Raw genomic sequence first — 26273 nt, 5'->3', positions numbered from 1 at the left:
TAAAAGTTTCATTTCAATTGATGAGATTTTTACGGGGGCACTTGTTACACCCCCAGAGCAACTGTGTGTTTGCATCCAGTGTTGGGAACGGAGCAGGAAACGAGGCTTTTGTGTGACTCACAGCTCAGTGTCACTGGTCCTAACAAGGGATTTATCCTGAAAGCAGCAGAGCTGGGGCAGGACAGAGAGTCCTGGGAGATGAAGCAGCTGGAGGGAGCCAGGAGAGCAGAGGCCAGCCTGAGAGCTGAGAGTCAGAGGTGCCCACTCCACTTTCACACCACAGCTCCTATAGTGTAAGGGGCAGCACTCAGGACTCTGAACCCTGCAATCTGAGTTCAAATTTCAGTGGGACCTGCTTGGGGCTCAGCTGGTTGTTACAAGGTGCTTCAGCTTCCATGCCCTGAGGCTCAAGAAAGAGAGTTTTGTTCCTCTTGCTGGGTGTCTGAGGCCACTGGTGCTCCATCTCCAGACTGAGCAGGCGGGCAGGAAGGGCCTGATGCCATCACAGCTGCAGGGCAGGTCACCCACCTGGCCCCTGGGCTCAGCCTGTGCTGGAGGCATCCAGAAAGTGTGAGCGCATCAGAGGGGGGATTGGCGGAAGGGTCCTGAGTCCTGGCTGCCAGCCACGCACCTTGGCACAAAGACCAACGGCCCCTGCACAAAGTGCATTGTGGGAATAAGAGTTGGGGCAGCAGGAAAGGGGCCGGCCCCTCAGCACCACGGCGTAGACAGGAGAAGATGGGAATGAATCCTGCTACCTCTGCCATGGCCTGGCCCAGGAGGGCTGGGGTCTAGCAGCTTTTCACCCCAGCTTTGTGGGAGGCCAAGTAGGAAGGGGCCTCTGGAGGCTCATAGCCCCCTGGCCTGCTGTGTCTGTGGAACGGGGGGGAAGACACACACTTGTCACTGGGGACCAGGGTGCATGGATCCCACTCGTTCCTGCAGAAAATGAAACAGGCTGAGCATTTTGCAGAGAACAGGCCAGAGCCCTTCTCCTGTCCCTGGAGAGATGGAAATGGGGCCGTTCCTTGTGGGGAAAGAAGTGGGTGTGTCGGGAGTGGCTTTCGAGTTCAAACCTCTCCACAGACCAGAACCCCACATTAGGGGCAAGAAAGAGCCTTGAGTCAGGCAGTGGAGAACACTTGGCACCTGTTACCCTGAGATGGGATATTAGGAAGCATTTCACACACAGCCTGGCTAGCTCAGTTGGTAGAGCATGAGATTCTTAATCTCAGGGTCATGGGTTCAAGCCCCATGCAGGGTGGTGCCCTTCCTTAACTCACATTCTCAGCCTGTGAGCAATTGGCTCTCAGTTTTTACCACGGTTTTAGAAAGAAAAAGTCTAGTCCTGGGGTCCAGCTTTAGGAGAACCAACTGCAATTTCCATCTTCTGAGGAGAAGGGAAGAGAATTTTCTTCTCCTCGGTTCTAGCCACATCAGCCCAGGGAGGAGAAAAAATAACCCTCCGCCCGCTGATTGTCCCCCATCAGCTTCTGTAGCTTCACCTCCTTCCACAGCAGCTCCAGCTTTGAGCTACAAATCTCAAGGGGCTGGTGAGGAAATTAGGCGCTTCCCTGAGAACAAGAGGTGGAGTGTTCACAAGGAGCATCCCCCTCCCCTGCAGAGCAGGGTGTTAGAAAGAGCCAGGAACAGAACAGTCGGCCAAGTTCCATCCCTTGAAATGTGTTTCTGTGGTGTAGTGGTTATCACGTTTACCTAACTCACAAAAGGTCCCCAGTTCAAAACCAGGCAGAAACACAGGGTCTTCTCTTATTGCGGTGCCCAGGTAACTGCAGCTGCTGCTGACCAGCCTGTTGATGAGCCCAACGCTCATGTGACGCGGGGGGGGGGAACGTCAGCTGATAATGCCCCTGGGTGCCAACCTGGGGAAGCCAGATAAATTAGGCCAGGCAGCTGCTTGTGCCTTGGCCTCCCCTGCCCTGGGAGGCTGGTGCATTGGGCCGGCTCTGCCTGCTGCCTCCCTTGTGTGACTTGCCCAGTGTGCACAGGCCAAATGTCAGAAAAGCCTCTTCCAAAAAAAAAAAAAGCAGAAGAAAAAGCTGCACAAACTGGGTTTTGAAGTTTGTGTAGCTTTTCCCAGCAGAGCAGTGTAGGGCAGACATAGCCTGAGTGTTGCTCAGCACTGGTAGGAGACAGGGAGGGACAAAACGATCTAATGGCACCTGAAACCTTTCAGAACAACTCCCTGCCCCAACCACAAGAACCAGCCCTTCCCTCCATCCTCACTGGGGTCTGCTGGGAACTGTCTGGACTCAAGCCCACCCCAGTTTCACCCTAAGGATTGCCTGTTCTGTAAAAGCTGCACCCTGGAAATGAGAAAGCAGCTAAAGTGAGACTCATGGGACTTGAACCCACAAACTCTGAATGTCTAGCTGGGCTCACATGAATCACTGCAGCTTAAAACACTGATAGAAATGTAGCCATGTTAGTCTAGGTTAGCTGAAACAAAATACAGAAAAAAAAACCAGTTTCTTGTCATTTCAACCAGCAAGGACATAATCTCAAGGACTTAATTACCTGCATCCTGCTTCAAAAGCCTTTTAAAACTGCACTTTAAAGGGAATCCTCTGAACTATTATTCATGCTAAAATTCGACACTTTACGGCGGGGTCCTAACAAAGACTCTAGTTATCTTACCCATTACAAAGATAGCTTCCCCAATTATCACCTCTAATATCATTAGCTCACAGACATTTACCTTCCCCCCGCATCCCCGTTCTGTTCTGAAATTTGATTTGTCCTTTCCATATGTGTTCGGTTTTTTTAATTGTATCCTTTGCTATATATGGTTGTGACAATTTTCTTCCACTATTGGATCTGAGGAAGTGGGTCTGGCCCACGAAAGCTCATCATCTAATAAACCATCTTGTTAGTCTTTAAAATGCTACATAGTCCTGTATTTTGTTGCAGCTTAAAAGTCCAACATGCTTTCCATTGCACCACAGAGCCTGATATCTCCACTCTCTGCTTTGCAGCATGGCAATTGCTGGGGGGAAAGAAAGGGGAGCCAGGTCTATCTCTTTGGGGAGAGCAGGTAGGAAGAGAGAGGGGGCCACTGAGCCCCTGACAGTGAAAATAAGGGAGAAGAGATGAGCTGCAGTTGGAGAATGTGGGCATTGATCCAACTGCCTCTCGCATGCTAAGCAAGCGCTCTACCACTTGAGCTAATTCCCCTGCTGCATTAGCAAAGGCCTTCTTGGAGGCTCTTCCCTTCTCCACAGCGACGTCGGTCATCTAGGTCAGTTAGTCGTGGGAAAGGAAAAGGCTCCGAAAAGGCCTCAAGGGCAACTCTCAAGGAGACTCCCTGCAGCAAAGCCATGGGGGGGCTCTGAGATGGCCCCTGCCCTGCAGCCTGTCCCACCTGGCCATTGTCATGGACTCTCTGTGAGGTCATCACCTCCCAACCTCCTTTAGCCAATAAGCTGAGGGGCTGCAAAAGGCCCTTGTGATGTCACTGCCACACCCACCCCTGCCCTCAAGGGCTTCCATTAAAAGCATTTCCCGAAAAACATGCCGGTCTAGATGTAGCCATGGTGTAAGAGGCAGCACTCAGAGCTCTGAATCATGTGATCCGAGTTCAAATCTCTGTGGGACTTGCTGGGGTTGGGCTGGTTGCTGCAAAACCCTTCAACTTTATGAGCTTTGGGCTTCTTATCTGCAGGCTCCCCAGAGAGAGAGTTCTGTGCCTCCTGCTGGGTGTCTGATGCCCCCTGGAGCTCAGTCTGATGCTGTGGTCTGCCTGGCTGAGATGGGCTGGGCCCTGAAACTTAACCTGCCTGGAGCTTGCTGCTTACCCTTGTGGTCTCTTGTGTGGTCCCCAGGAGCTGCCAGGCTCTGACTCTTGCCCCCCTGGCGCTAACAGGTGCCCCCCCCAAACAATCTTTTAAATTGGTCTTTCTGGTCCCTCTCAGGGTGTTTTTCTCCTCAGCAGCAGCGCACAAGAGAGAAGCTGTTGCCAGTGGCCCTGCAAGACAAGATGAGCTTTGCCTGCCCCCCTCAGCCTGACTCGTTACTTGGCCCCATTCCTGCCTCTCTTCCCAGTGACTGAAAGGCGCTGCGGCTGCTGCTAACAGGGAAGAAGCTGGGAGACAAGGTGCTGGCAGCAAGAGATTCCGGCTGCTTCTTTGCCCTGGGTCTGCCGGCCGCCAGCCACCTTGACCAAACCTCAAAGAATCTGGACTAGTGAGCCCACGTCACAGTGAGTTGCTAGTGGCCCTGTCAGAGATGAGGCGCCTTTCTGAAAGGGCCATTTGTGAGCTCAGTTCCTTAAGGCCGACTAGCTCAGTTGGTTAGAGCGTGGTGCTAATAACGCCAAGGTCATGGGTTCAAGCCCCTTGTTGGCCAGACAATTGTTTGCTGCAGTGACTACTCCCCACCCCCGAACATACCCTTTAGCTGCCTGCTATGGACAGGGAAGCAGAAACAGGCAAAAGGCTGAGAGCTTTGCAGGACTGAGGCCAGAGAACTGGTAGGAGGAGGATCCAGTCTCCACAGACCCAGTGGCTAAAAGGGTCTGGCCAGCTTTCCCCTAATGGCAGGAAAAACCCTTCTCTTCCCTCCATTGTCCCCAGTGGGTTGGCCTGATCCCTGATCCCAAATTCCTGCTGCTGCAGTGGCTGGCCCATGGCTCCTCCAGCCCAAGCTGCAGAGGGAGGCTCCATATGTCCAGGTGATGGGACCATGTGCCCAGCCCACAGAACTGCTGCCAACCACTTGGTCACCTGCTTCAGTGGCCCAGCAGCCCCTCCCCCAAAACCTGCTCCTGCTCAAGGCCCCCCTGAACCCACCCAGGCTCCTGCTCCTCTGACTTCTGCACTAGCCAGCCCACATCTCAGTGAGTCGCCCGTGGCCCCATCAGAGGAGCTCGTGGCAGCGGCAGAGACGTCCCTGCAGCTGCCTGTGGGGTCTTTCCCAAAGGGCCCCTCGTGGGCTGCTGGCTCAGCTGTTTAGCGCTTGATGCTGATAACGCCCAGGTGGTGGGTGCAAGCCCCATGCTGGCCACAGGGGTGTCTGGTTTGGTGACTTGCCTTTGTGCAGCTGCCTGCTATGGACAGGGAAGGAGAAAGAAGCCCTGGGAGGTGAAGCAGTGGGAGGGAAGCAAGGAGCAGAGTGTCAGCTGCCAGCCGAGAGTCACAGGTGCCCTCTGCCCCCTGGGACCGCCCCTCCCTGAGCCGCCAGCCCCCTGTCTCTCACCGTGTGCCCCTTGGGGAGTCCACTCGCTCTGGGCTCTGGGGGCCTCCCGCTCCCACAGGGAATGACACAGCCCTGTGCCCTAGCCCAGAGCCACTCCCAGCCCGTGTGAAACAGGAGGGTTCATTGAGCGTCTGACACAGCACAGGGACCCAGGCAGGCAGCAGGGGCTGCGGGTGAGGAGTGAGGGCACCAGAGAGGGCAGGGAAACAAGTAGCACCAAGACTCTTGCCACCAGGGTCTGGCCACCCGACTCCCTGCCCAGGCTGCTGGGCCCCCGACCACTTCAGCTGCCAGGTCAGCCCGGGAGCTAAGGCAGGAATGGGGGGAAGGAGCCAGTCAAACTGCAGGTGGCAGGAAACACCAGTCTCGCCTTCCTGGGCCGGGCACGACGGCATCATGTTTGTGACACGGCTGCCAGACATCCCGGACAGTTAATAACCAGCTAGAGGGGTTAATGGGTAGCTCAGTGTGGGGAGCCTAAGATGAAATATTTAAAGGACCCTGGTTCAATCCCAGGCTTTGCCATGTCTCTCGGTGCAGCAGGGCCCTCTCTGGTCCCCTTGCTGTGCTAGTGCCCTGTGACATCCCCTCGTCTATCTTAGCCACAGCCCAGCATTGGAAACTCCCGTCCATCTGATTAATCCCCTTCACTTCCAACCCTCCCTCAGAGTCCTTGATTTCTTGGCTAAAGTCCCCTCCCTTGTGCGTGTGGCTGGCAGGGGTTACTAGATGGATCCATTTACATGTAGCTTCACTGAAACCCCCCTTGTTGGCCTGCGCCAGGTCAGTCCGTGTCACTGGCTCAGGGGTTTCTCCCCCAGCACGCTGCAGAGAAAGCCCTTGTGTGTGAAAGGGCCTCAGGGAGCCCAGAAACCAAGTTAAAAATAAACCAAAAGGAAACATTTTTGCACCCAGTGGAACTCCTTGCCAGAGGATGTTGCGAAGGTGAAATCTACAAGAAGGTCCAAAACAGAACTGGATAATTTAATGCAGGAAAGGTCAATCAATGGCATTTAACCAGGATGGACAGGGCAGGTGTCCCTAGCTGGTGTATTCCAGGAGCTGGGAATGGGTGACAGGAGGGATCACTTAACAATTGTCTGTCCGGAGGATTCCCACTGGGCAATGACATTGGCTGCTGTTGTGAGACAGGATCCTGGGCTAGCTAGACAACTCACATGACTCAGTCTGGCTGCTTTGATGTTCTGTTTGGTTTCTGTTCTTGTCGCCTCTGGGCAAGGAAGAATGGACCTGCCACCCCATCCTGAAGTGGACAGAAAATGGCCTGTGAAAGGCTAGTGTAGGTGAGCAAAAAGGCAAATTTCATGTGTCCCTGATGGTCTAGTGGTTAGGATCCAGCACTCTCACTGCTGTGGTCTGGATTCAATTCCCAGTCAGGGAAACCAGCCTGTGGTTTCATGAGACAACTGCCTAGTCACTATTCTCACCTCAGTGTCACATGTGACAGCGGCTGTGACCCAAGAGGTTACATCAGGCTTCTTCCCACCTCTCTGGCACTGCTAAAACAGTACTTCTCATTTTCAGAAGGGTCAGAGCTGGGTGACTCTAACTGCCCCTCTCCTCTGCCATGTGGGCAGCCCTGGAGGAAGCTCTGTGGCGCACACAGCACTAGCCCAGCAGTTCACTTTAGTTGTTGAAGGAGACAACCCAGAACTGGCTCCAGCCCCCACTCAGTAACCTGGGGAAATGACCCACCAGGCCTGGGCCCCTCGGAGAGGCAACGATTCCCCACTGGCCAGGGCAGAGCCTCCCTCTGACACAGTCATGGAGCCTTCTCCCCCTGTTTTTAACTCTCCCCCCAACTCAGCTCTCACTGCTCAGTGCTGCCAGGGAGGGGCCTCACTGCTCGTCAGTGTTCCTGTTGCAGGAGCAGGTGAGTTTTGTCTTGTGCCCCAATATTGAGGTCGTGTGTCTCTGTTCAGGGGTGAGCCCCCGCGGTGCCTGCCAGTTACTAACAAATATCTTAGCTACACATTATGGAAGAAAGACACTAACCCAAGGGATAATTAACACTGGGCTGCGGCTAGTCTCTGCCTCCCACAGGGCCACTAGGGAACAGATGGGAGACAAGGCATGAGGCAGATCCAAGGGGCTGGCTAAATCCAGTGTGAGAAGCACATGGAAAAGGCCCAGCAGCAGGTGAGAGAAAAGCATGAAAACACCAGGGCATGAATTTCCGGAACTGCTTAAAACGGAATACTATTCTGTTTTCAGTTTTTCTGGGAAAGGAGCGTCTACATTGGAAGGCTGCTTTTCCGGAAAAGCCCTTTTCCCGGAAAAGCGTCTGTGGCCAATGCAGACGCGCTTTTCCGGAAAAGAGCCCCGATCGCCATTTTCGCGATTGGGGCTTTTTTCCGGAAAAGACTACTGGGCTGTCTACACTGGCCCTTTTCCGGAACAGTGTTCCGGAATAAGGACTTATGCCCGAGCGGGAGCAGAATATGCCCGAGCGGGAGCAGTTTTTCCCGAATAGCGGCTGATTTTGTACAGTAGAGCGTAGTTGCTTTTCCGGAAATTCAAGGGCCAGTGTAGACACCTCGCAGCTTATTCCGGAAAAGTGGCTGATTTTCCGGAATAAGTGGTCCAGTGTAGACACAGCCGAGCAGTATGGCTATGTCTACATTGGCAAGATTTTGCGCAAAATCTTGCCGCCCATCTACACTGGCCACGAGTATTTGCGCAAGAACACTGAGTTTGTAATGTACAAAATCAGTGGTTCTTCCGCAAATACTCTGATGCGCCCACTCATGGATAAGCCCTCTTGTGCAAGTATTCTTGCGCAAGAGGGCCAGCGTAGACAACAACGTTAATTTCTTGCGCAACAAAGCCCGATGGCTAAAATGATCATCGGAGCTTTCTTAAATAAGAGAACATCTACACTGGCACGAATGCTTTTGCGCAAAAGCACATCTCTTGCACAAAAGCACATGCCAGTGTAGATGCTCTCCTGTACAAATGCTTTAATGCAAAAATTCTTGCATTAAAAGTATTTGCACAAAATCATACCAGTGTAGATGTAACCTAAGTAAATCCAGGAATTAAACAAAAGCCAAGACAAAATGATAAAGTGAAATCCCCATTCCTCTCTACTACAAAACTAATTCTGAACTTTTTACAGTAGCCAACCACTCAGTCTGGGCTCTCTTTATCTAGCTTCCCAACAGGAAAGAAGGAACAATCATCAACAACAGACAGCAACTACATTAAAGCAACACTGTCTGCTTGCTTCAGGCTTAGAAAAGAACACTGTCACTCATCCTCATGATTAGCAAGACCAACCACATTCAGCAACATTTCTCTAGATACCAACTACAGAAATGATCCCTAAAAATACAGTCTTAGCAGGGCTTTCTTCACTACACACCCACACTCATGTGCATTCACTTTCTCCTCATGGGGAATGTTTTCACACAACACTTAGAAAACTAAAGAACAGAAATAATCTCAGTAAAGTGCTTGTCCCATTCAAACACACTCCACCAGGTTTAGAAATCTGTATATTAGCATATGCTCCATGTCTCTGTTTACAGAAACATGCCTTCTGATTAGCATGTGGAGCACCTGGCAGCCAATCAAAATCTCCTGCTGTTTCTTCCTGAAACTGCAGTTCCTGGGGCTCATCTAAGTCAGTGGTAACAACGTGCCAAGAACCCTTGATTACACTGCTCAAGACCTTTTTTGGGTATTTGTACTTTACTCAAGTAATTTATTTTTGTCACAATTTGATTTTTATTCAAGTTATTTAATTTTTTTTAGACAATATTGTACTTTTTACTCAATTCCCATTTCCAGAGGCGCTGGGTTACTCACGACTTGCATCGTTCTGATTTGCTAAAGCCCAGCTGCATGTGCAAGCACCAGTCATCCAAGAAATAGCCAATCCACAAGCACAATGCCCCTGTCAAGGAAGAAGCCTTTTAATAGCTGCTCCAACATCTTGTCATTCAAACCCAGTATCCCTGCAGGCCCTGCCAGCCTGAGACCTGAGCGAGCAGGGCGGCTGCCCAGGGCTCCGTGCTGAGGGGGGGATATGAGCAGTCTCATGTGACCTTACCTGGGGCCAGGCAGCTAAACAGGAGGGAACCCAGCAGCCGGGGTCAGGGGGGACAGAGACACTTACTTGTGCAGGGTGAATCCTCTGCTCTGGGGGGAGCAGCAGGGTGGGTGGGTGCCGGGGGCAGGGGCTCCCCATTCCCCCTGGGACAGAGGCCCCTGTGGAAGCCCTGTGGGGGGGGGGGCAGGCTGTGCTGGAAGAGGCTGGGGGTGGGCGGCTGAGGGGGGTGGGGATTGAAGAAGCGTCTGTGTGGGCACGTGGGCAGGCAGCTCGTCAGTGAGCAGCAGAGCACACGGGCCCGTTGCCCCCCAGCTGAGGCCCCCAGCCGCTCTCCCAGGTCTGTGGCCAACCAGCCTGCACTGCTGCCAGCCCGGACTCAGCTCTGCAGCGACCTGCCCAGCCGCCTCCCTGCCAGGGGCTGCAGACATGTCTGCTGGGGTAGAGAGGAGGGACGTGTCTGCCCAGCCAATGTGAGGGGTGCGCCTTTGGGACAAGGAATTTCTGTCCCTTCTCTTCTTTTTTTGCCTGGCCCCAGTGGCCTAATGGACAAGGTCCTGGTCCCTGGAGCCAGAGGTTGTGGGTTCAACTCCCACCTGGGGTATAGAACTGTGACCTGAGGGTTGATAGGGAAGCTCTGGCTTGCTTTTCCCATGAGAACTGAGAGATGGTTTCCTGAGAAGTGTCATATCCCATAAAACAGTAGCTCTCTAGTCCCACCAGCTCCAGGAGTGACTCAGACAATAAAAATTTTACGGTAAAGCGTGGTAAGAAAGGGCTTCTTGAGCAAGAGCTCTGCTCTTTTCTAACAGGTGTAAGTCCTCTTGCGCAAGAGGGCAGTGTGGATGTGGGACAAGAGTTTCTTGCCCTATAGCTAAAATGGCCATCAGAGCTTTCTTGCACAGGAGAGCATCCACACTGCCATGGATCCTCTTGCACAAAAGCACGTGGCAAGATGCCACCAGACAGACCTTCAGAGATGAAGTCCAGTCCCCTGCCCTCATAGCAGGACAAATCACCATCCAGATGGATGTCTGTCCAAAACACAAAGCTACCAGGAGTGGGGTTTGAACCCACACAGACACTAGCTCTTAAGTCTAACATTTTAACCACTCAGCTATCCTGGTAACAGTGGAAAGGATAGACGTGTGCAAGTTCTCCCCACAAATAGCCCAGGGACTCGCTCTCAGAGCATCTTCCCGGCCCATCCCTGTGCCAGGGCTTCCCACCGAAAGGGTGAGAGAGCCGCCCCCTCTGCCCCAGTGAGGAGGGAAGCAGGGAAAAGGGAAACCAAACAAGACAAAACCCAACGTCCCCAGGAAGTGTGAGGGACAAAGGCCTGGTGGGGAAAATACCCCCCCACCTTCACCTAGGCTATGTCTACACTCCCAGCTTCTTGCACGAGAAATATGCAAATGAGCCCTAAGTGTGGAATATCATGGAGCCTCATTTGCATACCTAATGAGCCGCCATTTTTGCAGAAGAGGCTCTTGCTCCAGAAGGAGCTGTCTACACTGCCTCTTCTTCCGCAAGCAAACCCCTCTTGTGCAATGCCGCTAATGTAAAGAGTGAAAACTATAAATGAAGCCACCAGGGACACATACAATGGGCCTGCAGAAAAATGAAACAGCTGAGCACTTTGCAGAGAACAGGCCATCGCCCTGCTGGGAGAGGCTCCATCATGCACAGACTCTGCGCAGGGCCAGACTGCTGGGAGGAGGCTCTGGCCATGGACTTTCCTCCCCTCTCTGTTACCTCCTGCACCTGGGGCTGAAAGGGACGTGGGCTACAGGCCGGTCCTGCCCAGCTGCCTTCCCCAGTGGGAGCAGAAAATGCTCATGGAAGGGCTCACGCATTGTCCCCAATGCACTCGCTTGAGGGCCTGAATTCTTGCTGCCCCTGGGTGCACCCAAATGCCCTTCTGGGGGGGGCAGGTTCCCCAGCTCACACCCCTCCTGTCACACAAAGCTTGCAAACGGGGTTGATTTTCTTGCATCTCCTCTTGCTTGCTGCTGCGCTAAAAGAAATCTTGAAACCAGCCCCGTCTCCTGTCACTGGAGAGATGGCCCTGTGCTGGGATATGAGAGAGTATCCCAGTGATGCTCCTCGCAGCCCAGGAGAAGAAGGGGGCTCTGGGTGGAAGGAATCCAAGTAAAACAGGACCCAGTGGGTATGTACTGGGCACCAGCTTGGCCCAGTTGAGTGAGGGGAGGTTGGTCCCATGGTGTCAAGGGCAGCGCTCAGGACTCTGCTGCTGCTGGCAGGGAAGAAGCTGGGAGGCAAGGTGCTGGCAGTAAGAGATTCCGGCTTCTCTTTGCCCTGGTTCTGCCGGCCGCCAGCCACCTTGACCAACCCTCGAACCAGCTGGACTAGCCAGCCCATGTCACAGCGAGTCGCTAGTGGCCCTGTCAGAGAAGAGCCATTGGCAGCTTCAGAGACGTCCCTACAGCTGCCTGAGGCGCATCTCTTGAAAGGGCCACTGGTGAGCTGTACTTTCGTAGGCCGGCTAGCTCAGCTGGTTAGAGTGTGGTGCTAATAATGCCAAGGTCATGGGTTCAAGCCCCATGCTGGCCACAGGGGTGTTTGGTTTGGTGACTTGCCTTCCTTTAGTTGCCTGCTATGGACAGGGAAGCAGGAAGAAGCAAAAGGCTGAGAGCTTTGCAGGAAGCAGGGCAGAGATCTGGTAGGGGGAGGCTCCAGCCTGCACAGCCCCTGTGGCTAAAAGGGTCTTGGCCTGGCTTCCCGTCCCCAAAAGCAGGGGACCTGATGCCCAAATTCCTGCTGCTGCAGTTGTACCTCAAGGCACCAGCTGGGGGGCAGGCTCTGGAGCCCAAGCCACATGGGGAGAATCAATATGAGCGGGAGGCCTGGAGCGTGTGAGCCCTGCACAGAGGCTGCTACTGGGGGCCTGCTTCAGTGGCCCAGCAGCTCAAGTTCCCCTAAACCAGCTTCTCTCCCTGGAGCCACCCCCCAGCGCTGCTGAGACCCCTGACATGAGGCAGTGGGACCATCAGAGGAAGGTGCCAGCCTTAGCCCTTCCTCCCAGCCTACTCCCCCTCCCAGGGTCTTTCCTTAGCCCCTCCCCAGTTCTACATTCCCCACATAAAAACCAGAGAGTTTGTTCTTTCAACAGGGAAAAGTCCTGTTTGTGTTACCAGCGGGGGGAGAGGGAGAGGGGGAGAGGAGAGGAAAGTGGGAAAGGGGGTGTGTTGGGGGGGAGATACAGAGGGCAAAAAATGAGGAGTATCGTTAGTTGGAACCAAGGGGCTGGGTTTGCACTACTGCAGAAAAAAGGACTCTGCCCCTGGAGCTGCCCTGTCCTCTCCAGAGCCCTTAGGCTGGCACCGGGGAGGCCTGAGCCCAGGCAGTGCCCAGCCAAGGGGGAGGGAAGGGGTGGAGGATGTTCTGAAAGGCTGCTGGCACCATTAGACCCTTTTTTTAGCAGTGAGGGAGAGGTGGGAAAGGAGCCTGAGTTAACCTCTTGGGTCACAGCTGCTGTAACATGTGGCAAGGAAGTTGACTATGGAGTTGTTTGGTAAAAGCTGCTGGGGGCTTCCCTGACTGGGAATTGAACCCAGGCCACAGCAGTGAAAGTGCTGGAGCCTAACCACTAGCCCTTCAGAGACACATAAAGCCTGTCTCCTTGCTCACCTACACTAGCCTTTCACAGGCCATTTAATGTCCACTTCAGGATGGGGGGGGGGTCCATTCTCCCTTGCCCAGAGGAGACAAGAACAGCCAAATAGAACATCAAAGCAGCCAGACTGGGCCATGCCAGTTTGCCAGACCAAATAACTAGCCCCGCCGCTCTGGAGTCTCTGCCTCTCATGGGCCTTCTCATCCTCAGGCTCCACTTTTTCTCCAGACAGACCCTGCTCTGCTACAGTCACCTCCCTCCGGCTGTCACTCCAAGAGCAAAATGAATCCCCTTCATTCTGACTTTGTACACCTGGGATTTTAGCACTCAGAGCTGCACCTGACACCAGCATTGGCTAGTGAGGGGTCTGAACAGCTTCTGCAGAGAGGGAGAGAGAGAGAGAGCCACTGTGGAGCATCCTTGCCAACTGTCTCAGAAAGCAGAGGAATGTAAATTCTTTGTCAGGTGGGACAGTGCCAGAGACAGAAATTCACCTTCTAAATGTCCCTTCTTCAACTTTAGCTCCTGATTAAGCCCCTTTGAAGAAGCCAGATACACAGGAAGGGCTGATCACACCCCTCTGAAAATCAGCTTTCCATGGGTGTCTGTAGCTGGCTCCAAGTCATGGGCCTTGACGTCTCGTCTCCCTCCCGAAACCAGGGAAGTGTCTCCCACCCCTGCAGCCTCCTGAGGCTCTATGGCCCTGTCTGTACAGCAGGGACAGCAACACTCACAGCCCCACAGGAGGGCCCCTGGCCTAGCAACGTGGCCCCCTGGGCAGCCTCTGATGTTCCCTGCGTGAGCCCCAGAACCAGCCCTGAGTGACGGGGGGAGGGGGAGCAGCTCACACATGCCAAGGGGCTGGCCAGGGGCAGGACATGAGCCTGCCAGGCAGCAGTGACATCACAAGAAACTTTTGCAGCACCTCAGCTCATTGGCTGGGAGGCAGTGACCTCATAGAGGGACCATGGCAACAGCCAGGTGGGACAGGCTGCAGGGCTGGGGCATCTCAGAGACCCCCATGGCCTGGCTGCCTGGAATCTCCTTTGTGAGGTTTCCCCTTGAGGGCAGAAGGGATTGAGGGTCCCAGCTGGGAGTGTCTCTGTGGAGATTTCCCCTGTGGGGCAGGCAGGGTTGCAGGAGAGGCTGGCACTGAACCTCTGGGAGAGGCAAGAGAAAGGGCTGCAAACACCCGATGAGGATGGGATTTGAACCCATGCGTGCAGAGCACAATGGATTAGCAGTCCATCACCTTAACCACTCGGCCACCTCATCTGAGCTGTTACAATTTGCTTCAAATCACCTGAAGTCAGCACTTCAGGGAACCTTTCTGCCACTTGCTGACTGGCCAAGGACACCCAGGGCAGGAAGGTTTTGGCTTTTCACAATGTTCCCTGGGCTGTTGTACAAAGCTCTGTGCTGGTAACAAACCCAAACACCCCCTGGCTACACCTACCCTGCATACTTCTTGCTCAAGAACTGTTTTGTGCAAAAGGTCTTGCCCAACAGTGTGTCCACACTGCCATGTGCTGTTGCACAAGAGAAGTGCTTTTCTGTAAAAGCAGCCATGTCAGTGTGGACGCTCTCCTGCGCAGGAAAGCTCTGACGGGCATTTTAGATATTCCGCTTTCTTGAGCAAGAAACCCCTGTTGCCAGTCCACACTGCCTCCTTGTGTACGAGTTCTTGCACAAGAGGGCTTATTACTCGTGGGGAGAGCAATAACTTCTGTGCAAGAAGCCCTGTTATCTGATTCTGCACTATACATTTACTTACACAAGAACGTGCCTGCACTGTAGACGCTCTGCAAGTTTTTACACAAGAGCAGTTGCTCTAGCACAAAAAGCCTGCAGTGTAGACGTGGCCTTGCAGTGTAGACACAGCCTGAGAGAGACAAGGAAATGAAGTGGCCAGAGCCTCCCCCCAGAAGGCTGGCCCTCAACAGGACGGGCACGTCTACACAGCACCCTCACCTCGAAGTGAGCTGTGCAATGTGAGCGGCTGCCCGGGACCCCAGGGGAAGGTCTGTGGGGAGTTTCCAAGGCGACAACAACTACAAAGTTTCATAATCTACACTCATGTGACTGTGATTTATTCCTCCACTGGCAAGTGTCTCTGAAGGGATGAGAAATGCAGGACCCAGGTGCAGGGAGCCGGGTCACATTCTCCTGCCTGAGTCTCAGTCCTGGCTGAAGCCTGGCGACAGAGAGAAGAGGCCAATGCAAACAGCCCCATGGCAGCGAGGGAGTCAGTACGTGGGTGGGTGGAGCAGGGATCTAGGGGCAGAGTTCAGCTCTAACTCACTAGGGGTGCGTCCCATACTTCAAAATAATCAATGCGCCTATTTTGAAATAGCTTATTTTGTAATTTGGGGCTGGCTACACAGCACTTACTTCAAAATAAATCCCCATGCAGGGATATCGGAATAGCGAGCCTGTTATAGCTTGAAATAAGGGGCTTGCTCTTAAGACGCGTCTGTGTGATATGAGCACCACGTCCTAAACCTCCAAGCTAGCCGACCCACAGGTGTCAGTCTCACAAGTAGCACTCTCAGGGATGAGGTGGGTGAGGCAGCAAAGCCTTTTGCAGGCAGGGGGATTAGCTCAAGTGGTAGAGCGCTCGCTTAGCATGTGAGAGGCAGTGGGATCGATACCCACATTCTCCAATTGCAGCTTTATCCTTTAATTTCAGTGGCCCCCTCCCACTTTCTAACCTCCTCTTCCAAAAGAGACAGACACCCCCTCCCCCCCCAGCAATTGCCATGCTGCAAAGCAGAGAGTGGAGATATCCAACTCACCAGCCCATCACGCTCTGGGGTGCAATGGAAAGCAGGTTGGACTTCTAAGCTGTAATGGTTAATGTGAGTCCAGCTAGACATTCAAAGGTTGTGGGTTCAAGTCCCACCAGAGTCACTTTAGCTGCTTCCTCATTTCCAGGATGCAGCTTTTATAGACCAGTCAATCCTTAGGCTGACACTGGGCTGGGCTGGCATCCAGGCAATAACCAGTAAGGGTGGAGGGAAGGGCTGGTCCTTGGGGTTAGGGCTGGGGGTTGCTCTGAAAGGACCATTTTGTCCCTCCCTGTCTCCTACTAGTGCTGAGCAACACTCAGGCTGTGACAGGGCTGCCAAACATCCTAGACAGTTAATAATGAGCCAGACGGGTTTGTTGGCAGCTCAGTGTGCGGAGCCTTAGATGAAACATTTAAAGGTCCCTGGTTCAATCCCAGGCTTTGCCATGTCTCGGTGCAGCAGCGCCCTCTCTGCTCCCCTTATCATGCTCGTGCCCTGTGACATCCCCTCATCCATCCTTGCAGCAGCCCATCTTTGCTTCTAAACCTCCCTCAGAGTGGCTGCTTCTGCTTCCTTGGCTAAAGTCCCTCCCCCTGTGCGTGTGGCTGGCAGGGATTGCTAGAGGGATCCATTTACATGTAGCTTCACTGAAACCCCCCTCACTGGCCTGCGCCCAGGTCAGTCCATGTGTGTTAAAGGACATCAGGGAGCACAGAGCAGAGGGATCCCCTCGACACACACACACAGTCCCAGCCCCAAGCCTCCCCCATATCCCAGATCCTGTGCCCTGACTTCTCTACCCTCCCACATCCTCACCCCTGCCCTGAGCCCCCCCCCACTCTCACACACTCCCCAAATCCCTGCCTTGAGCCTCCCACACTCCACATTTTAATTTCTTACAGGTACTGTCCTATCACAACCCCTCCCCCAACTTCCTGCCTTGAGCCTCCCCCTCCCTCCTGCCCAGCCTAAGGGGTGGTGCCCAATAGAACAGCCCCTGTAAGAAATGTGTCACTTTCACCCCTGGGAGCAGCTCAGCCATGCAAAGGGGCTGCCTGGGGCAGGACATTAGCCCTGGAGGGCAGGGGTGGGTGTGGCAGTGACATCACAAGGGCCTTTTGCAGCCCCTCAGCTTATTGGCTAAAGGAGGTTGGGAGGTGATGACCTCACAGAGAGTCCATGACAATGGCCAGGTGGGACAGGCTGCAGGGCAGGGGCCATCTCAGAGACCCCCCCATGGCTTTGCTGCAGGGAGTCTCCTTGAGATCTGCCCTTGAGGCCTTTTTGGAGCCTTCTCCTTTCCCACGACTAACTGACCTAGAAGGCCGACGTCTCTGTGGAGAAGGGAAGAGCTTCCAAGAAGACCATTGTACATGAAGCAGTGGAATTAGCTCAAGTGGTAGAGCGCTCACTTTGCATGTGAGAGGTAGTGGGATCGATGCCCACATTCTCCAATGAGGGGAGAAATTTCCAATTTTTCTTTTTACCAGCAGAGCCAGCCAGGGGGCTAAGTGGCTCCAGAACCCCCTCTCTCCCCCCTGCCCTGGTTCCCACTTCCTACTTGCTCTCCCCAAAAGCCAGCCACGCTGGGGCAGAGAGCTGCTAGACACCAACCCTCGTGGGACAGACAGTGGCAGAAGCACTGGAAGCAGGTTGCAAGCGGGGCAGAATTAGCTGCATTGGAAAAGTGCTGCCTTTGCACATGAGAGGTAGCAGGATTCACTCCCATCTTCTCCCACCGGCTCGCTGGTGCTGAGGGGCCGGCCCCTTTCCTGCTGCCCCAACTCTTATTCCCACAATGCGCTTGTGCAGGGGCCGCTGGTCTTTCTGCCAAGGTGCGTGGCTGGGAGCCAGGACTCAGGACCCTTCCTAAAATATACAAATCCCCGCCCCCCACGAGTCTCTGTTCCACTCACACTGTCTGGCTGCTGCCCACATGGAGCTCAGGGGCCAGGTGAGTGACTTGCCTTGCAGCTGTGACAGCATCAGACCCCTGCCACCCGCCTGCTCAGTGTGGAGACCAAGCCCAAGGGTGGCACATGAGATGTGAGTTACACAAAAGCCTCTTGTCTCTTGTTCCTTGTCCAGTTCCCAACATTGGCTGCAGATGACAATTTCTGTGGGGGTGTAGCTCAGTGGTAGAGTGTTTGACTGCAGATCAAGTGGTCCTTGGTTCAAATCCAAGTGCCCCCTTGGAAAATTTCCTTCTAGTGGAAATATTTTCCTTTCCAGTTCCATCACACTCTGGCTTTACAGTGCTTGAGGTTCTTGACATTAATAAGAACCCTTAATGCAGAGCTACTCAACTTTGGAAGCCCTGGTGGCCACAATGAATGGCACTTAACCAGGATGGACAGGGCAGGTGTCCCTAGTTAGTGTATTCCAGGAGCTGGGAATGGGTGACGGGAGGGATCACTTAAGTGTCTGTCCTGAGGATTCCCTCGGGACAATGAAATTGGCTGCTGTTGTGAGACAGGATCCTGAGCTAGTTGGCAACTGGCATGGCCCAGTCTGGCTGCTTTGATGTTCTGTTTGGTTTCTGTTCTTGTCCCCTTTGGGCAAAAGAGAATGGATCCTCATCACCCTCATCCTGTGAAAGGCTAGTGTAGGTGAGCAAAGAGGCATGTGTCAGGTGTCTCTGGTGGTCTAGTGGCTAGGATACAAAACTCTTGCTGGTCTGGTCTGATTCCCACTCAGGGAAACCAGCCAGATGTTTCACATGGCCACTGTCTAGTCATTTTTCTCACCTCATTGTCACATGTTACAGCAGCTGTGACCCAAGAGGTGACTTCAGGCTCCTTCCCACCTCTCCCTCACTGCTAAGGTAACACTTGCCATTTTCACATGGGGCAGAGCTGGGTGACTCAAACTGCCCCTTCTCTCTCCTGCATGGGCAGCACTACAGGAAGAGGAGCTGACACTCTGCTCCATGCTTCCTTTCCACTGTTTCACCTCTCAGGGATTTTTTTCTCCTTCCTTGTTCATAGCAGGTAGCTACACAAAGGCAAGGCACCAAACCAAACAGCCTTGGCGCCAGCATGGGGCTTGAATCCACAACCTTGGCATTACTAGTATCAAGCATTAAACACCCAAGCCAGCAGCCCCCCGAGAGGTCTCTTAGAAAAGACAGTACAGACAGCTACAGGGACGTCTCTGCAGCTGCCAAGGGCTTTTCTCTGATGGAGCCACTAGTGACTCACTGTGACGTGGGCTGGCTAGTCCAGCTGGTCTGAGGCTTGGTCAAGCTCATCTTGCCCTACAGGGCCACTGGCAACAGCTGCTCTCTTGTGTGCTGCTGTGGGGAAAAGCTTCCCTGACAGCTGCTGAACTAGCTTGGTGGGGACAGTGTTAAACTGAAGATTTAAAGGTGTCTGGTTCATTTCCTGGCTCTGGCAGGAGACCTTTGTTTCTGTGGCTGAGCTGTTGGTTGGGTCCTCTGTAGAGAGCCTGTCTGTCCCCCCTAAAAGGGCCTTGCCTGCTCTGCCTCATCCAGGGGAGGGGAAAAGAACTCTCCTTAGAAGTAGAGTCAAACCAGCCACCTAGGGGCAGCTGCTCCAGTCCTCTGCTCTATAAGCTGAGCTATGGAGGGGCCTTTTGGGGCTGCTTCTCTGTCCAGGTGTCTCTGTCCACAAGGGCAGGAACAGAATCCTGGAATCACCTTCTGCCCAGACTCACCCCCTTGGGAACAGCTGGTTGTAGAGATGAGGACAGAGGGTCTGTGCCTGTCTGCCAGTAGCTCCTGGGGTGGGGGGCAGGGCTTTGTGTGTTGGTATCACACGTGACATCACAATGCCCCGATGCACATGGCTTGACACCCCCTCCTGGAGCAGCAGCAGCAGCAGGCTGGGAGGGCGGCGCGCTGGGATGGAACAGGCTGTCAAGCCTCTTTGGCTCCTGCCATCTGCTGCTACATGGCACCACATTTTGGAAAACCCTGTTCTCTGGACACGTCCCTTCTGCCTCGTAGAAAGAGTGTCCTCTTCAGTCTGGACGTGGCACTGAAAGAAGTAGAAGGGGATTGACAGGGGATGGGGAGTGTGGGGAGAGTGTCTCAAGGGTTTGTTGCTCTGGTTAGAGGTGTGGCCAAAACACAGGCCTCGTTATGAGCAGAATTTGATCCTGCGCAGGGAAACCCTATTGGATTTCTAGTCCAACACGTTAACCACTCGGCCATCACAGCTGTGAGCTCAGCAGTGCCTGGGCAACAGCAAACAAAAGGTCTGAGGGCCACATAGTCATTCCCTTCGGTGGGGCCCTGCTAGTCTGTATCTGTGACAGGTGAAAAACCAACAAATGGTCCTAGAATGAGAGAATCCTGCCTTGTGTCCGTGTTTGCTGTCCCAGAGAGCAGACCCATGGCTAAGCTGGCCCAGGCACCTGCCAGGTCCAGGGGAGTTGAGGGAGGCAGCCCCCAGTGGTGCCTGGCCAATGTGTCTGCTCCTCCCACCATCCCTCCTTATGTAGCTGGAGTCAGCTTCCTGCAGTTGAGCTTGGCCATGTCCCCGCAGCAGGAAACCAAAGGCAGCAAGAGCAGATTTCTGGCTGCTAGTCAGGTGCTCTCTGGTCTTAGTTGGACTCACTAAATCGAACTCCAGAAGGTTGACGGCAGCCCGTCCTCCCCAGCTGGGTGTGGTTCTTGTTCTTCTGCACAGCTCAGCCCATAGAGACCAAGGACGTGCCAATGGGCATCTACATCACACCCTTGTTGAATTGCTGGAAACGCAAACCAGACACACAGCGGGTTTGAGCTGGTTCCAGCTGAGGGATGGGTTTGCCTGGTTTATGTGTATTGGTGTCAGAAAACATTAAGGGTTTGTATTCATTTAAAGAGTCCACATACAACAGAAATCCAGGAGGCAATAGAACTGGGGAGGTAAATGTTTCTATTAAAGGAAGATTTCCTAAGGGGGCACTTGGATTTGAACCAAGGACCACTTGATTTACAGTCAAACATTCTGCCACTGAGCTACACCCCCACACAAAACAGATACCTGCAGACTGTGTTGGGCACTAGGCAGGGAACACGAGGCTTTTGTGTAACACACATCTCAGGTGGGATGACCCCTCACTGAGCCCAGACTGTGATGGACCCTAACGAGGAATTTGTCCTGAACGCAGCAGAGCTGGGGCAGGACAGAGGTTCTGTCTACACAGAAAAGTTATTTTGGAATAATGGCCGTTTAGAATAACAATGCCAAAGTCTGTGCAGCAATTCCGTTAATGTGAAATAATCTAAAGTAATAGATGGTTTATTCCAACTTCTGTAAACCTAATTCTACAAAGAATAACACCTATTCCCAATTAGCTATTTCAGAATAATGCTTGTGGAGATGCTCCACTTCCGCTATTTCAAAATGGCCCCTCCCTAGGCCCATTCTAAGTTATTTCTTCCAGGGCTCTAAATCGAGATAATTCGTCTACATTACCGGAGCCTGACTCGGACTCATTCTGAAGTTTCCCTGCAGTGTAGACGTGCTATTTTGAAATCACTGTTCAAGAATAGCTTATTCCAAAATAAATGTGCCGTGGAGATGTAGCCAGAGAGTCCTGAGAGATGAAACTGTTGGGCTATGTCTACACACGCGGCTTCTTGCGCGAGTAATATGCAAATGAGGCTAAGCATGGAATCTAGCTGACCCTCATTTGCATACCTAATGAGCCACCATTTTTTTCAGAAGAGGTTTTTGTGCAAGAAGGAGCATCTACACTGCCCCTTCTTGCCCAAGAAAAACCCTCTTAAGGAATGCTGTTCTTCCTGAAAAGTAATAGATGTAACTCATTCTTGCCCAAAAGCCTCTTCTGAAAAAAATGGTGTCTCATTAGGTATGCAAATGAGGTTTGGAGATGTTCCACATTTAGTCTCATTTGCATATTACTCACACAAGAAGCCGCGAGTGTAGACATAGCCTTGGTGGGAAGCCAGGAGAGCAGAGGCCAGCCTGAGACCTGGATATCCCAGGTCCCCACCAGAAGCTGTATATGTAGGTCCCATGGTGTAAGGGGCAGCACTCAGGACTTTGAATCCTGCAATCTGAATTCAAGTCTCAGTGGGACCTGCTGGGCTAGTTGCTGTGAGCTCCTAGTGCTCTGTGGGTTTTACATTCCTTGTCCTGAGGTTCCCCAGAGGCAGTTTTACTCCTGTGCTGGGTGTCTGAGACCCAATGGAGCTTGATCCCAAGACTGATGAGAGTTGTGGTCAGGTGCCTGATGCTCTCCCAGCTGTTGGTCAGGTCACCTGCTCAGCCTGTGCTGGAGGCAGCCAGACAGTGTGAGCGGGTCAGAGGAGGGAGTGGGGGAACGGTCCTGAGTTCTGGCTGTCAGCCACGCACCTTAGCAGAAAGACCAAGGGCCCCTGCACAAAGTGCATTGTGGGAATAAGAGTTGGGGCAGCAGGAAAGGGGCAGGCCCCTCAGTACCAGGGCACGGGCAGGAGAAGATGGGAGTGAATCCTGCTATCTCTGGGGTCTAGCAGCTTTTCACCCCAGCTTTGTGGGAGGCCAAGTAGGAAGGGGCCTCTGGAGGCTCATAGCCCCCTGGCCTGCTGTGTCTGTGGAACGGGGGGAAGAGGACACATACCTCTCACTGGGGAACAGGGCGCATGGATCCCACTCGTTCCTGCAGAAAATGAAACAGGCTGAGCATTTTGCAGAGAACAGGCCAGAGCCCTTCTCCTGTCCTTGGAGAGATGGAAATGGGGCCGTTCCTTGTGGGGAAAGAAGTGGGTGTGTCGGGAGTGGGGTTCGAGTTCAAACCTCTCCACAGACCAGAACCCCACATTAGGGGCAAGAAAGAGCCTTGAGTCAGGCAGTGGAGAACACTTGGCTCCTGTTACCCTGAGTTGGGATATTAGGAAACATTTCCAACACAGCCTGGCTAGCTCAGTTGGTAGAGCATGAGACTCTTAATCTCAGGGTCATGGGTTCAAGCCCCATGCTGGGCGGTGCCTTTCCTTAACTCACATTCTCAGCCTGTGAGCAGTTGGGTCTCAGTTTTCACCAGGGTTTTAGAAAGAAAAAGTCTAGTCCTGGGGTCCTGCTTTAGGAGAACCAACTGCAATTTCCATCTCCTGAGGAGAAGGGAAGAGGATTTTCTTCTCCTCAGTTCTAGCCACATCAGCCCAGCGGGGAGAAAAAATAACCCTCCGCCCGCTGATTGTCCCCCATCAGCTTCTGTAGCTTCACCTCCTGCCACAGCAGCTCCAGCTTTGATCTACAAATCTCAAGGAGCTGGTGAGGAAATTAGGCGCTTCCCTGAGAACAAGAGGTGGAGTGTTCACAAGGAGCATCCCCCTCCCCTGCAGAGCAGGGTGTTAGAAAGAGCCAGGAACAGAACAGTCAGACAAGTTCCACCCCTTGAAATGTGTTTCTGTGGTGTAGTGGTTATCACGTTTGCTTAACATGCAAAAAGTCCCTGGTTCAAAGCCAGGCAGAAACATAGGGTCTTCTCCTATTGTGGAGCCCAGGTAACTGCAGCTGCTGCTAACCAGCCTGTTGATGAGCCCAACGGTCATATGACATGGGGGGGGGGTAATGTCAGCTGATAATGCCCCTGGGTGCCAACCTGGGGAAGCCAGATAAATTAGGCTGGGCAGCTGCTTGTGCCTTGGCCTCCCCTGCCCTGGGAGGCTGGTGCATTGGGCCGGCTCTGCCTGCTGCCTCCCTTGTGTGACTTGCCCAGTGTAACAGGCCAAATGTCAGAAAAGCCTCTTCTCCCCCCCCCCCCCCCCAAAAAAAAAGCTGCACAAATTGGGTTTTGAAATTTGCGTAGGTTTTCCAGAAGAGCAGTGTAGGGCAGACACAGCCTGAGTGTTGCTCAGCACTGGTAGAGACAGGGAGGGACAAAATGGTCTAAAGGCACCTGCGGCCTTTCAGAACAACTCCCAGCCCCAACCCCAAGAACCAGCCCTTCCCTCCACCTTTACTGGGGTCTGCTGGGAACTGTCTGGACTCAAGCCCTGCCCCCGTTGCATGATGGGAGTGGCAAGGAGCTTGTGACAGGACTTCTGTGTGTGTGAGAGACGTGCCTGTAACTCTAGTGTCTGGCTCTGACACTCCAGCAGTGGGGCTGTCCAGCCTGATTCAGACCAGGCTGCTCGGAGCCTCCTGCGCTCATCAAGTGGGATTCTGCACTTTCTGTCTTGGGACCCAGGGTCACATTGCAGAGCTCCCCCAGGTGTGTCACCAGGCCATGGTTTTTACACATGCAGGGAAATGCCCCGGCTTCTCGCCCTCACAGAGCTGCCGCCTCTCTGGGCGGCGGATGAAGTGCAGGTACGGGACAGCTCCCTGCCACCAGGGACAGCAGCCAAGGCACCAAATATCACTGGGTCTGCAGCCAGTGTTGGGAACCGGGCAGGGAACAGGAGGCTTTTGTGTCACACACGTCTCAGGTAGGACAGACCCTCACTGAGCCCAGACTGTGACTGGTCCTAGCCAGGAATGTGTCTGGGGCTGGTTTGTGACACTCTCAGGCCGTGTCTACACTGGGCGTAAGAGCGACGCTGCCGTGGTCGATGTTCCGGGCTCTAGGGAAGACCGGCTGATTGGAACTGAGCTGTGCAGAGTCTTGTAAAGGGAACCGCAACTTCTCTGGAGATTTGCTGAGTTTTATATGAGGGTTTAGCAGAAGAGACGTTGTGGGCTCTGGAACAAGGTGGGTGGGGCATGGACTTTGCTCACAGGTAGGGGAATTAGCTCAAGTGGTAGAGCGCTCGCTTTGACCCACATTCTCCAGTGGTAGATATTTGTTTTTTCCTTTGTTTTACAGGCAGAGACAACAAGGCGGATAAGTGCTTCTAGGGGCCTCTTTGCAAAAGGCAGTGGACTGGTTTCTGCAGTGCAGTGGGTGTCACGTTTGCCGGGCATAGAAAAGTTCCCTGGCTAAAAGCCAGACAGGCAAAGTCCAGCCTGTAACACCCAGAGGAGGGGATTCACCTGCCTGGGGAGGGCAGGAACAGACCAGCATTTGGCTGCCAGCTGTTTTCACATCTGGACACAGACGCATCCTGAGCCTTGGTTTTACTAGCCAGTTTCTTTTCAGCTCACTGCAAACTGCCTCCCAGCTGTGGGTGAGGCTGAGTGTGTGTGAAACCAGCTGCGCTTTGGATGATTTTGTTAATTGTTTAAAAAGCCTCAGGCACCTCTTCTGCCTGGGGAGGTGTCTGGAATAGACGCCTAGAGACATCACCCTGCGGTTTTACCCCTTTAACCTAACCCAGAGACTCCTGAAAAGTCTGCTCCTGTGTCCATCTCCGCCTCAGGCCAAGTGTTCGCATGTTTCATATCTAAGGAAACTCCTCCTCCCTTTTTCCCTGCCAGTCCTTCCCGAGCAAGCTCTACCCTTCTGTGCCAATATTCCAATAAAGTGTATTATCCCACCAAGTCCCTGTGATACCAACTTCCTGCTTATTACACATCATCCTGTGTGTCTGTACCAGCATCTAAGACACAGATTAGATTTTGCTTCCCAGTGGTCCCATGTCCCTCCTTTATCTCTGCTGTTACAGCCCCTGCTCTCTCCCATTTCTGGCCCATCTCCTAGGTGTCCATGTTGCTCACTTAACTCTGGGCTTTGGGCACCTGCCCCCATCAAACCTAGTTTAAAGCCTCCTCACTAGGTGAGCCAGTCTGCACCCAAATACTCTTCCCTTCCCCGACAGATGAACCCCACCCCTGCTGAGCAGCCCTTCCTGCAACAGCATCCCATGAGCAAGGAAGCCAAAGGCCCCTGCCCACTGAGCTGTAGCTTTCTGTGCCCAGGGGGCCAGACACCGCTTGGGCTCGATGGCTGGAGGGAAGTGGGGAACGGCTGCACTTTGGGAGTCAAAAGTGTTGTCTGGAAACATAAGGAGCCATTTTTAAAATCTGTTTGGAGGAGGGCACCATGGCTTAGCTGGCTAAAGCACCTGCCTGCTAAACAGGAGATCCTGGGTTCAAGTCCCAGTGGTACCTTGCTCACATTTACTTATGCCTTTCTGGGACACAGGAGAGGCCTCCCCTGGCCACCCATGGAACTGCTGGTTCAGGAAAAGGCTGATTGGGGAGGAGCATTGGGAAGAAGGAAACCACAAGCCTGGTTTCACCCCTGGGAGCAGCTCAGCCAGGCAAAGGGGCTGCCTGGGGCAGGACATTAGCCCTGGAGGGCAGGGGTGGGTGTGGCAGTGACATCACAAGGGCCTTTTGCAGCCCCTCAGCTTATTGGCTAAAGGAGGTTGGGAGGTGATGACCTCACAGAGAGTCCATGACAATGGCGTCTCAGAGCCCCCCATGGCTTTGCTGCAGGGAGTCTCCTTCTGGAGATCTGCCCTTCAGGCCAGAGAGAGAATGAGGGTCACAAGCACGAGTGTGAGGAGGAGCCTCGTTGGAGTTTTCTCCTTTCCCTTGACTAACTGACCTAGAAGACAGATGTTCCTGTGGAGAAGGGAAGAGCCTCCAAGAGGGGCTCTGTTGCTACAGCAGGGGAATTAGCTCAAGTGGTAGAGTGCTTGCTTAGCATGCGAGAGGCAGTGGGATCGATACCCACATTCTCCACTGATGGGAAAATTCTTCTCACAAGGAACTTT

General features: G+C 53.4%; 13 non-coding genes across 13 annotated transcripts; 9 read left to right on the top strand and 4 right to left on the bottom strand.

The window, feature by feature from the left end:
- Positions 1-1191: 1191 nt before the first annotated feature.
- TRNAK-CUU (transfer RNA lysine (anticodon CUU)) lies at positions 1192-1264 on the top strand. Its single transcript has one exon. It is a non-coding gene; the product is annotated as a tRNA-Lys (tRNA).
- Positions 1265-4291: 3027 nt separating this feature from the next.
- TRNAI-AAU (transfer RNA isoleucine (anticodon AAU)) lies at positions 4292-4365 on the top strand. Its single transcript has one exon. It is a non-coding gene; the product is annotated as a tRNA-Ile (tRNA).
- A 2179-nt stretch (positions 4366-6544) lies between these two features.
- Positions 6545-6616, top strand: TRNAE-CUC (transfer RNA glutamic acid (anticodon CUC)). Its single transcript has one exon. It is a non-coding gene; the product is annotated as a tRNA-Glu (tRNA).
- Positions 6617-8359: 1743 nt separating this feature from the next.
- Positions 8360-8575, bottom strand: LOC142821673 (small nucleolar RNA U3). Its single transcript, XR_012898361.2, has one exon. It is a non-coding gene; the product is annotated as a small nucleolar RNA U3 (small nucleolar RNA).
- Positions 8576-9817: 1242 nt separating this feature from the next.
- Positions 9818-9890, top strand: TRNAQ-CUG (transfer RNA glutamine (anticodon CUG)). Its single transcript has one exon. It is a non-coding gene; the product is annotated as a tRNA-Gln (tRNA).
- A 448-nt stretch (positions 9891-10338) lies between these two features.
- On the bottom strand, positions 10339-10413 carry TRNAL-UAA (transfer RNA leucine (anticodon UAA)). The gene has a single exon. It is a non-coding gene; the product is annotated as a tRNA-Leu (tRNA).
- Positions 10414-11786: 1373 nt separating this feature from the next.
- TRNAI-AAU (transfer RNA isoleucine (anticodon AAU)) lies at positions 11787-11860 on the top strand. Its single transcript has one exon. It is a non-coding gene; the product is annotated as a tRNA-Ile (tRNA).
- A 2256-nt stretch (positions 11861-14116) lies between these two features.
- Positions 14117-14198, bottom strand: TRNAS-GCU (transfer RNA serine (anticodon GCU)). The gene has a single exon. It is a non-coding gene; the product is annotated as a tRNA-Ser (tRNA).
- A 1315-nt stretch (positions 14199-15513) lies between these two features.
- Positions 15514-15586, top strand: TRNAA-AGC (transfer RNA alanine (anticodon AGC)). Its single transcript has one exon. It is a non-coding gene; the product is annotated as a tRNA-Ala (tRNA).
- Positions 15587-17833: 2247 nt separating this feature from the next.
- TRNAC-GCA (transfer RNA cysteine (anticodon GCA)) lies at positions 17834-17905 on the top strand. Its single transcript has one exon. It is a non-coding gene; the product is annotated as a tRNA-Cys (tRNA).
- A 2711-nt stretch (positions 17906-20616) lies between these two features.
- On the bottom strand, positions 20617-20688 carry TRNAC-GCA (transfer RNA cysteine (anticodon GCA)). Its single transcript has one exon. It is a non-coding gene; the product is annotated as a tRNA-Tyr (tRNA).
- Positions 20689-22579: 1891 nt separating this feature from the next.
- Positions 22580-22652, top strand: TRNAK-CUU (transfer RNA lysine (anticodon CUU)). The gene has a single exon. It is a non-coding gene; the product is annotated as a tRNA-Lys (tRNA).
- Positions 22653-23073: 421 nt separating this feature from the next.
- TRNAV-AAC (transfer RNA valine (anticodon AAC)) lies at positions 23074-23146 on the top strand. Its single transcript has one exon. It is a non-coding gene; the product is annotated as a tRNA-Val (tRNA).
- Positions 23147-26273: the final 3127 nt, after the last annotated feature.

The sequence above is a fragment of the Pelodiscus sinensis genome, chromosome 19, assembly GCF_052426305.1.
Source record: "Pelodiscus sinensis isolate ZL-2025 chromosome 19, ASM5242630v1, whole genome shotgun sequence".
Taxonomy (NCBI): Eukaryota; Metazoa; Chordata; order Testudines; family Trionychidae; genus Pelodiscus; species Pelodiscus sinensis.
The sequence above is the reverse complement of the archived record's forward strand: the minus strand, read 5'-3'. Positions and strand labels throughout refer to the sequence as shown.